The sequence below is a fragment of the Salvelinus namaycush genome, chromosome 12 (genome assembly GCF_016432855.1).
Source record: "Salvelinus namaycush isolate Seneca chromosome 12, SaNama_1.0, whole genome shotgun sequence".
Classification (NCBI taxonomy): Eukaryota; Metazoa; Chordata; class Actinopteri; order Salmoniformes; family Salmonidae; genus Salvelinus; species Salvelinus namaycush.
In genome coordinates this window covers 38,592,834-38,604,620 of record NC_052318.1, presented here as the reverse complement: position 1 = coordinate 38,604,620, position 11,787 = coordinate 38,592,834, and the positions used below count along the sequence as shown (strand labels likewise).

At 44.9% G+C, this 11,787-nt stretch overlaps 1 non-coding gene across 1 annotated transcript; it reads left to right on the top strand.

Annotated features, from left to right (window-relative positions):
• The first annotated feature begins 7,884 nt into the window (after positions 1-7,884).
• Positions 7,885-7,960, top strand: trnaa-ugc. The gene has a single exon. It is a non-coding gene; the product is annotated as a tRNA-Ala (tRNA).
• Positions 7,961-11,787: the final 3,827 nt, after the last annotated feature.

The following is an 11,787-nucleotide window of genomic DNA, read 5'->3' as shown; positions in this document are numbered from 1 at the left end:
CTGCGACCTGGCCAAGATAAAGCAAAGCAGTGCGACAAAAACAACAACACAGAGTTACACATGGGCTAACAAATGTACAGTCAATAACACAATAGAAAATCTGTACACAGTGTGTGCAAATGAAGTAAGGAGGTAAGGCAATAAATAGGCCAATAGTGGTGACGTAATTACAATTTATCAATTTACACTGGAGGGATATGTGCAGATGAGGATGTGCAAGTAGAAATACGGATGTGCAAAAGAGCAGAAAAAAAAAAAGAAAAAAAATATGGGGATGAGGTAGGTAGTTGGTTGGATGGGCTATTTTACAGATGGGCTGTGTACAGCTGCAGCGATCGGTAAGCTGCTCTGACAGCCGATGCTTGAAGTTAGTGAGGGAGATATAAGTCTCCAACTTCAGTGATTTTTGCAATTCGTTCCAGTCATTGGCAGCAGAGAACTGGAAGGAAATGTGGCCAAAGGAGGGGTTGGCTTTGGAGATGACCAGTGAAATATATCGTGCTACGGGTGGGTGTTGCTATGGTGACCAGTGAGCTGAGATAAGGCAGAGCTTTACCTAGCAAAGACTTATAGATGACCTGGAGCCAGTGGGTTTGGCGACAAATATGTAGCAGGTCAATCAGTTCTCAAATGAATACATCAGGAGTACAATGAAATGTGAGCATGCAAGCACACACACATTTGAGTGTGTGTGTGCACAAACTCTTGCAGGCGTACAGACCAACACACACACTACGCCACATCTACAGTACGTACTGTAGCTTTGCCAGGAAGAATGCCCCTGTAGAGCCATGGGTCAGTGACTGAGTAGTAAACAGTGGTGTGTGAGTGGAATGAGAATGAGTATGTGAGCCAGTGTGTAGGAGAGCAGTGGTGAATCCCAATCTCATCTCCCCTTTATTCCTCTTCCATCTCTCAATCTCTTTCTGACCTCACCAAATCACATCTCACCTCTCATTCCACAGTAAACCGCAGCATACATGTACCAAATCACACCACAATTCCCATTTCTCCTTTACCCCTCGATTTTCTATCCCTCTATCTTTCTCTGACCTTACTGAATCTAACCTCACCTCACCTCTCATCACAATCTACACCACACTGCCTCTCTCTCCTACCCATCCTCCTCTTCCATTCTCCCCATATCCTCACTGTATCCATTTACATTTACATTTTAGTCATTTAGCAGACGCTCTTATCCAGAGCGACTTACAGTAGAGTGCATACATTTTATTACATTTTACATACTGAGACAAGGATATCCCTACCGGCCAAACCCTCCCTAACCCGGACGACGCTATGCCAATTGTGCGTCGCCCCACGGACCTCCCGGTTGCGGCCGGCTGCGACAGAGCCTGGGCGCGAACCCAGCCCAGCCTGGGCGCGAACCCAGAGACTCTGGTGGCGCAGCTAGCACTGCGATGCAGTGCCCTAGACCACTGCGCCACCCGGGACGCCACGTATCCCTATCCTCCAACCACTCCACCCCCTTTTTGCTTTTTGCCAGTCTACTATCTTATATTAATTAGATTGGAGTAAAGAGAGAAGAGGGACTCCTTTACTCCCTGACTTGGTCTTCCTGCCTCAACCTTCCCTACATAGCGACTTGATCCTCCAACCACAGGCGTAACGCACTTTCTCTGGACCCCCACAAGGTCGGAGTTCGGGCCCCCACCCCCTCCCTAACAAAAAATAAAAATGTAACGTGTCAGCCAGAACGCCACTCACAAAGTATAAATTACCAATCGCTGTCCATGATGCTGAAATTGTGACATGTCTATGCGGCTGCCTATCGAATCGATGATAGACTTTCTGTGGTGCCAGGACATGTATAGCTTTACTTTAGCTAATGGATAAACGTTTATTGGTAGGCCTATTTGGTCATAATTTTCTCATGTTAAGCCTAAGCTATTGTTACGTCTACTCCCACTCCCCCGCTCGACATCACCAGTCTACTAACTACAGGTTCTGGTAACCCATCATTACGCACACCTGGCAACCTTCATTACGCACACCTGCACCCCATCATGAGGCACACCTGAACTTCATCACTCCCTGATTACTTCCCCTTTATCTAGCACTTCGTTGTATCACCCATCAGGTAGTATTTTTGTCATGTTTAGACGCTACTCTTGTTTTTGTATTCATGTTCAGTCCTATTAAACTCCCCTGCTGTCTGACTCTGTTACAGAATACTACCTCATAATGGAAGCAGCAGCCAAACGAGATGACACCCTCTCATTGGACGCACTCATCGCAATGGCCCAGCACCAAAACCTTTTCTTCATCATCCAGACACCCGTACAGAAAGTCATCCTTGGCCTCCCGTGGCTCCAACGCCACCATCTCATGGTCGAGGATGGAGATCACGGCCTGGGCACCCGGATATTGGAAGACCTGCATTCCCTTACTCTGTGGTTACCCTCCAGGCCGACATGCCGGAGGTTTACCAGGATCTCCGGAAGGTTTTCTTCAAGTCCCACGACACCGTTCTCCCTCCTCATCGCTCCTGGGACTGTGCCATCGACCTGCTAACCAACTCTGCACCTCCACGCAGCCGCATCTACCCCCTGTTGGTGGCTGAAACCAAGGCTATGGAGGAATACATCCAGGAGGCTCTCCAAGGTTTCATCCACCTCTCCTACCTCGGCAGGTTTCTTCTTTGTGGCCAAGGACGGAGTCTTCGCCCATGCATTGACTAGAGGTCTCAATGCCATCACAACCAAGTACCGCTACCCCCCCTCCCGTTGGTGCTGGCTGCCATTGAACATTGCCGGTCTACTAACCACCGGTCCTGGCAACCATCATTATGCACACATGTGCCCCATCATGAGGCACACCTGAACTTCATCACTCCATGATTACTTCCCCTTTATCTGGCACTCGTATCACCCATCAGGTAGTATTCTATCATGTTTAAGAGTTACTCCTATTTTTTTTATTCGTGCCATGTTCGTTTCTATTAAACTCACCGACTGCACCTGCTTGCTGACTCCCTGCATCTCCGTTACAGCTATACAGTCACAATGCTGCAATGTTTGGGCTGGTGGCAACATGTAATTACTAGTACAGTTGGCAATTCAAACATTGCAGCTGCACCAGTATATAAGCTACCAATGGACTTGTTAGCCTACACAGGTCAGTTGTATAGTCAATCAATAGACTGACTTGTCTACTGATCCTGACTAAGTCAGTCCACCCTCAACACTAGCTTACTAGGGACTGTTTGTTTAGCTATATACTGTATTTAACTGCTATTTGTAAGAAAATATAACTACACATCAAATAGCCTAACAATTAGGACACATTTGGAAAAAAAAGTGACAATCAGCCAATATTTATTGTTGAGCTCAGTGGGTTTTGTCTGTCTACCAGCTTACACAAATGGGCTGTAATATTCAAGGTAAATGAAATCCAACTTGAGACTCCTGAAGTTGTCCTTTTTTGTGTACAAATGTTTTCACCATGGCCTGTAGGTACAGGTTGTGGGCCCGACTCTTTTCTATACTGAGTATTGCCAAACCAGACATTCTTTCCTGAGACATTGTGCATTATGTCCATTGTGCTGCAAACAATTTAAACTTAATCTTGAATGATGCATGCCAAGCTATTCCAGAGATAAGGGACTGTTAATGCAACCACACAATTCAAACGCTGGTTTACCAGTAGGAAGAACAGTTAGCCACTAAAGATGATCATCTGTTTGCATCTTTAAATGTATTGGCTGTCCAGTAACCAGACCTGTCTGTCCCCAGAGCTTCCGGTACAGTTAATTTCTTTCCGTAACGTGTTGCAGAACTGCTATATTTGAAGCACCACTCCCTTCTGCCCGGTTTCTCTGTTGCTACGGCAAACAAGCTGTTTCTACCATCCCAGTAAGTGTCGCTTCTGCGGAGAGATCATTTTCTAAACTAAAACTCATGAACTACCTAAGAAGCATTAGGCTCTCGGTCTGATATGTGCTTTGAACACCTGAGGAAGCTCCACTAATTGCACTGGTAACATCGTAGCCTTGACCACAACGTTTGTTCACTGATATCCCCTTATATACTACATGACCAAAAGTATGTGGACACCTGCTCGTCAAACATCTCATTCCAAAATCATGGGCATTAATATGGAGTTGGTCCCCGTTTGCCGCTATAACAGACTCTATTCTTTTGGGAAGGCTTTCCACTAGATGTTGGAACATTGCTGTTGGGAATTGCTTCCACTCAGCCACGAGCATTAGTGAGGTCGGTCACTGATGTTGGGCGATTAGGCCTGGCTAGAAGTTGGCGTTCCAATTCATCCCAAAGGTTTTCGATGGGGTTGAGGTCAGGGCTCTGTGCAGGCCAGTTCTTCCACACCGATCTCGACAAACCATTTATGTATGGACATGGCTTTGTGCTCGGGGACATTGTCATGCTGAAACAGGAAAGGCCAAACTGTTGCCACAAAGTTGGAAGCACAGACTCGTCTAGAATGTCATTGTATGCTGTTGCGTTAAGATTTCCCTTCACTGGATTTAAGGTGCCTTGCCAGAACCATGAAAAACAGCCCCAGACCATTATTCCTCCTCCACCAAACTTTACAGTTGGCACTGTGCATTCGGTCAGGTTCTCCTGATATCCGCCAAACCCAGATTCATCCATTGGACTGCCAGATGGTGAAGTGTGATTCATCACTCCAGAGAACACATTTCCACTGCTCCAATGTCCAATGGCGGCGAGCTTTACACCACTCCAGCCGACGCTTGGCATTGCGCATGGTGATCTTAAGCTTGTGTGCAGCTGCTCGGCCATGGAAACCCATTTCATCAAGCTCCCAACAAACAGTTCTTATACTGATTCCAGAGGCAGTTTGGAACTCTGTAGTGAGTGTTGCAACCAAGGACAGACCAGTTTTACACACTACGTGCTTCAGCACTCGCCAGTCCCATTCTGTGAGCTTGTTTATTTTTATTTAACTAGGCAAGTCAGTTAAGTACAAATTCTTATTTTCAATGATGGCCTAGGAACAGTGGATTAACTGCCTTGTTCAGTGGCAGAACAACAGATTTCTTTACCTTGTCAACTCAGGGATTCGATTTTGCAACCTTTCAGTTACTAGTCCAACGCTCTAACCACTAGGCTACATGCCACCCTTGTGTGGCCTACCACTTCGTGGCTGAGCCATTGTTGCTCCTAGACGTTTCCACTACACATTAACATCACTTACAGTTGACCAGGCAGCTCTAGCAGGGCAGAAATTTGACAAACTGACTTGTTGGAACAGTGGCATCCTATGATGGTGCCACGTTGAAAGTCACTGAGCTCTTCAGTAAGGCCATTCTACTGCCAATGTTTGTCTATGGAGATTGCATGGCTGTGTGCTCAATTTTATACACCTGCCAGCAACATGTGTAGCTGAAATAGCCGAATTCACTAATTTGAAGGGGTGTCCACATACTTTTGTATAAAGAGTGTACTTTTTCAGTCACATTCCTGAAGCCCAAAAAACAAACACATAGCTTCCTTGTACATTATGAATTACTTTTTGGAGGCTTACTATCAAAATGATTTATTAAATGTATAGACAATAGACATGATAGGTGCATGGGCCCACAGAGCGTGTGGCTGCGTGGGGAGTCCGTTACGCCAGTGCCTCCAACCTCTCCAAATTCCCTTCTCCCTTATTATCTCTCTCTGTCCGTCCGTTGTCTCATGGCCTCATTCACCAGAGCCTGGGAGAAGTCCAGTCAGCTTTGTTACTGCATCAATTTCACTTTGTGTCCATCCATGCTGCCTGCCAAGCTGGCTGTCGGGCTGTGTCTTGCAGGTGGATGGTTTATTGTGTGCTCGAGCCTTGCCTTGATAGAGTGTCAGGAGACAGAGTGAAACACAGGGCAGGCCAGTTGACGCAGAGGAGTGCCAGCCTCTGCATTATAAACATGGGATGGGGCGCTGCTGATGCCATCGAAATGATAAGCAGTGGTGGAAAAAGTACAGAATTTTCATACTTGAGTAAAAGTGAAAGTCACCCAGGAGAATACTACTTGTGTAAAAGTCTAAAAGTATTTGGTTTTAAATGTACTTAAGTATCAAACGTAAAAGTATAAATCATTTAAAATGTCTTATATTAAGCAAACCAGACAACCCGATTTTTATTTTATTTTTTATTATGGTTTGCCAGGGGCACAGTTCAACACTCAGACAAAATTCACAAACTAAGCATTTGTGTTTAGTGAGTCTGTCAGATCAGAGGCAGTAGGGATGACCAGGGATGTTGTCACGCCCTGACCGTAGAGAGCCTTTTTTATTCTCTATTTGGTTAGGTCAGGGTGTGAATTGGGTGGGCAAATCTATGTTTCTATTTCTTTGTTGGCCTAGTATGGTTCCCAATCAGAGGCAGCTGTGTATCGTTGTCTCTGATTGGGGATCATTCTTAGGCAGCCCTTTTTCCCACTTAGTTTGTGGGATCTTGTTTTTGCATAGTTGCTGTCTAGCCCTGCAGAACGTTGCGTTCGGTTTTGTATTTTCTTGTTTTGTTGGAGTTCAGTATTAAAATCATGAACACTTTCCACGCTGCGCTTTGGTCTCATTCATCTAACGACGGGCATAACAGATGTTCTCTCGACAAGTGCGTGAATTAGACAATGTTCCTGTACTGCTAAACATTCAAAATGTAACGAGTACTTTTGGGTGTCAGGGAAAATGTAAGGAGTAAAACGTACATTATATTCTTTAGGAATGTAGTGGAGTAAAAGTTGTCAAAAATATAAATAGTAAAGTAAAATACAGATACCCAAAAAAACGAATTAAGTAGTACTTATTTTTACTTAAGTACTTTACACCACTGATGATAAGCACCCTTCACCCATCGACAGGCACTGCACACTGTTGCCATGGATCATCACTACAAAACCGAACGTAACGTTCTGCAGGGCTAGACAGCAACTATGCAAAAACAAAATCCCACAATCTAAGGTGGGTGTCACGCCCTGACCTTAGAGAGCCTTTTTTATGGCTCTTTTTGGTTTGGTCAGGGTGTGATTTGGGTGGGCATTCTATGTCCTTTATTTCTATGTTTTTGTATTTCTATGTGTTGAGCGGGTATGGTTCTCAATCAGGGACAGCTGTCTATCGTTTAAGGCAACTGCACCGCCCACAACCGCAGGGTTCTCCAGAGGGTGGTGCGGTCTGCACAACGCATCACCGGGGGCAAACTACCTGTCCTCCAGGACACCTACAACACCCGATGTCACAGGAAGGCAAAAAAGATCATCAAGGACAATAACCACCCGAACCACTTCCTGCTCACCCCACTTCCATCCAGAAGGCGAGGTCAGTACAGGTGCATCAAAGCTGGGACAGAGAGATAGAAACTGTTTTTCAATCTCAAGGCCATCAGATTGTTAAACAGCCACCACTAGCACAGAGAGGTGGCTGCCTACCTACAGACTTGATATCATTGGCCACTTTAATAAATGGAACACTAGTCACTTTAATAATGCCACTTTAAGAATGCTTACATCTCGCATTACTCATCTCATATGTAAACTCAGCAAAAAAAGAAACGTCCCTTTTTCAGGACCCTGTCTTTCAAAGATAATTAGTAAAAATCCAAATAACTTCACATATCTTCATTGTAAAGTGTTTAAACACTGTTTCCCATGCTTGTTCGATGAACCATAAACAATTAATGAACATGAACCTGTGGAACGGTCGTTAAGACACTAACAGCTTACAGATGGTAGGCAATTAAGGTCACAGTTATGAAAACTTAGGACACTAAAGAGGTGTTTCAACTGACTCCGAAAAACACCAAAAGAAAGATGCACAGGGTCCCTGTTCATCTGCGTGAATGTGCCTTAGGCATGCTGCAAGGAGGCATGAGGACTGCAGATGTGGCCAGGGCAATAAGGGCCCCGTGTGGCTCAGTTGGTAGAGCATGGCGCTTGCAACGCCAGGGTTGTGGGTTCGATTCCCACGGGGGGCCAGTACAAAAAAAGTATGAATGTATGTAGTTGTAAGTCGCTCTGGATAAGAGCGTCTGCTAAATGACTTAAATGTAAATGTAAATGTAATAAATTGCAATGTCCGTACTGTAAGACACCTCAGACAGCGCTACAGGGAGACAGGACGAACAGCTGATCGTCCTCGCAGTGGCAAACCACGTGTATCAACACCTGCACAAGATCGGTACAACCGAACATCACACCTGCGGGACAGGTACAGGATCACAACAACAACTGCCCGAGTTACACCAGGAACGCACAATCCCTCCATCAGTGCTCAGACTGTCCACAATAGGCTGAGAGAGGCTGGACTGAGGGCTTGTAGGCCTATTGTAAGGCAGGTCCTCACCAGACATCACCGGTAACAACGTCGCCTATGGGCACAAACCCACCGTCACTGGACCAGACAGGACTGGCAAAAAGTGCTCTTCACTGATGAGTCGTGGTTTTGTCTCACCAGAGGTGAGGTGGTCGGATTCGCGTTTATCGTCAAAGGAATGAGCGTTACACCGAGGCGTGTACTCTGGAGCGGGATCGATTTGGAGGTGGAGGGTCCGTCATGGTCTGGGGCGGTGTGTCACAGCATCATCGGACTGAGCTTGTTGTCATTGCAGGCAATCTCAACGCTGTGCGTTACAGGGAAGACATCCTCCTCCCTCGTGGTACCCTTTCTGCAAGCTCGTTCCGGCATGACCCTCCAGCATGACAATGTCACCAGCCGTACTGCTCGTTCTATGCGTGATTTCCTGCAAGACAGGAATGTCAGTGTTCTGTCATGGCCAGCGAAGAGCCCGAATCTCAATCCCATTGAGCGCGTCTGGGACCTGTCGGATCGGAGGGTGAGGGCTAGGGCCATTCCCCCCCAGAAATGTCCGGGAACTTGCAGGTGCCTTGGTGGAGGAGTGAGGTAACATCTCATAGCAAGAACTGGCAAATCTGGTGCAGTCCATGAGGAGGAGATGCACTGCAGTACTTGATGCAGCTGGTGGCCACACCAGATACTGACTGTTACTTTTGATTTTGACCCCCCCTTTGTTCAGGGACACATTATTCCATTCTGTTAGTCACATGTCTGTGGAACTTGTTCAGTTTATGTCTCAGTTGTTGAATGTTGTTATGTTCGTACAAATATTTACACATGTTAAGTTTGCTGAAAATAAACACAGTTGACAGTGAGAGGAAGTTTCTTTTTTTGCTGAGTTTATATACCGTATACTGTATCCTTCACTATCTATTCTTTACTATATATTGTATCTTAGCCGCTCTGTCACTGCTCATCCATATATTTTATACTTATATATTCTCATCCCATTCCTTTACTAGATTGTGTGTATTAGGTTTTGTTGTGGAATTTGTCAGATATTAGGTTTTGTTGTGGAATTGTTAGATATTACCTGTTAGATACTGCTGCACTGTTGGATCAAGAAGCATTTCACTACACTCACAATAACATCTGCTAACCACGTGTATGTGACCAGTAACATCTGCTAACCACGTGAATGTGACCAATACATTTGGATTTGATTCATTTTACTGAGTTACAGTTCACATAAGGAAATCAGTCAGTATCTGGTGTGACCATCATTTGCCTCATGCAGTATGACATCTCCTTCGCATAGATTTGATCAGGCTGTTGATTGTGGCCTGTGGAATGTTGTCCCAATCCTCTTCAATACCTGTGCTAAGTTGCTGGATACTGGCGGGAACTGGATCACCCTGTCATACACGTTGATCCAGAGCATCCCAAACATGCTCAATGTGTGGTGACATGTCTGTGGAGTATGAAACAACTGGGACATTTTCAGCTTCCCGGAATTGTGTACAGATCCTTGCGACATAGGGACGTGCATCATGAATGGTATGACAATGGGCCTCAGGATCTCATCACGGTATCTCCGTGCATTCAAATTGCCATCGACAAAATGCAATTGTGTTCGGTGTCCATTGCTTATGCCTGCCCATACCATAACCCCACTGACACTATGGGGCACTCTGTTTACAATGTTGACATCAGCAAACCACTCACCCACACAACGCCATGCACACTATCTGCCATCTGCCCGGTACTGTTGAAACCGGGATTTATCCATGAAGAGCATACTTCTCCAGCATGCCAGTGGCCATCCGTGGTGAGCATTTGCCCACTGAAGTCGGTCACAACGCCAAACTGCAGTCAGGTCAAGACCCTGGTGAGGACGATGAGATGAGCTTCCCTGAGACAGTTTCTGACAGTTTGTGCAGAAATTCTTCAGTTGTGCAAACCCAGTCTCCTCAGCTGTCCGGGTGGCTGGTCTCAGATGATCCCGCAGGTGAAGAAGCCAGATGTGGTGGTCCTGGGCTGGTTTGGCTACACATGGTCTGCAGTTGTGAGGCCAGTTGGACATACTGGTAAATTCTGTAAAACAACGTTGGAGGCGGCTTATAACTCTGTCAAAACTTGAGACATCTGTGGCATTGTGATGTGTGAATTTTAGAGTGGCCTTTAATTGTCACAAGCACAACATGCACCTGTGTAATGATCATGCTGTTTAATCAGATTCTTGATATGCCACACCTGTCAGGTGGATGGATTATCTTGACAAAGGAGAAATTCTCACTAACAGGGATGTAAACAACATTCGTGTAAAAGATTTGAGAGAAATATGTTTTTGTGCGTATGGAAAATTTCTGCGATCTTTTATTTCAGCTCGTGAATCATGGGATCAACTCTTTAAAGGTTGCATTTATATTTTTGTTGAGTATAAAAAGCATGAGCTGGCGCACACCCAGAGAAAATTATTTAGTGTGGAGGTGCTGACTAGCAGTGTATAAACTGTAAGCTATAAAAACAAAGAGAGTGTTGGGTAAAACACCAATGTTTCGGCATCACTGTGCCTTCTTCAGGGTAATGTCATGAACGTTTGAACCAGGTTATGTAGACAAACAGTGCAATTAGTGTGTGTCATAATTATTAGGTTGATTAGAATTAATTGAGTGAAACTGTTAAAAGCCAATAGTTTACAGCATATTGAATATATTAAGTTATTGTTATCATTAGCATTAGCATAAGATTAGCATCAACATACATTATTGTTTCATTTCATTTCACATATATATTTAATTGTTTCCAATGTCATTACATTTCTGTTACATGTCATCTTTTGGTTCAACCATAACACCTAATAAGCATCATCATACATTCACATGGACATAGACACACGTAGCACGCACAAAACGAGTAGATAAACACATGTATTATCTTTAACAGAGAAACATGGTATAAAACACAAAACCCAGATACTGTAACTGCAGTGCAACAGCGTTTCCCCCTCTCTCCCATAATCAGTGCTGCAGGTTATTCCAGCCTTTAGTATCTGATGGATCTGACTCCCACCTCTTCCTATAACCACAAAGCTCTGGGCAGATCTATAGATAAAAAATCCATGTCACTGTTTTTCCACACTGGTTTTGTGCCTGGGTGTGTGCACATATGATAATTAGGGTCATACTTTCCTGTGTTTTATTCTAACCTCTTGACAATCCTCACATCTGTTATTGTCCTAGTACTACAATCATAGAATGAGCTTTCATAGCGCTCTAGTGTTAGTATAATGGTTCTCAATGGTTTAATGGCTGTGTAGTGTGTGGTGAGGTGGATTTTCTTTCTTAACCTATTCTACCCAACCATTCAGTGGTGTTGCACTTGACAGTAATGACAGACAGGTGTGCCGTTTGGGAGTGTTTTCCAGTGGCAGTCTGTCTGTGACAATAGATGTGAGACAATAGACCTGTCTGTCTGGGGTTTGGGGCTGCTCTTGACCCAAAGCAGC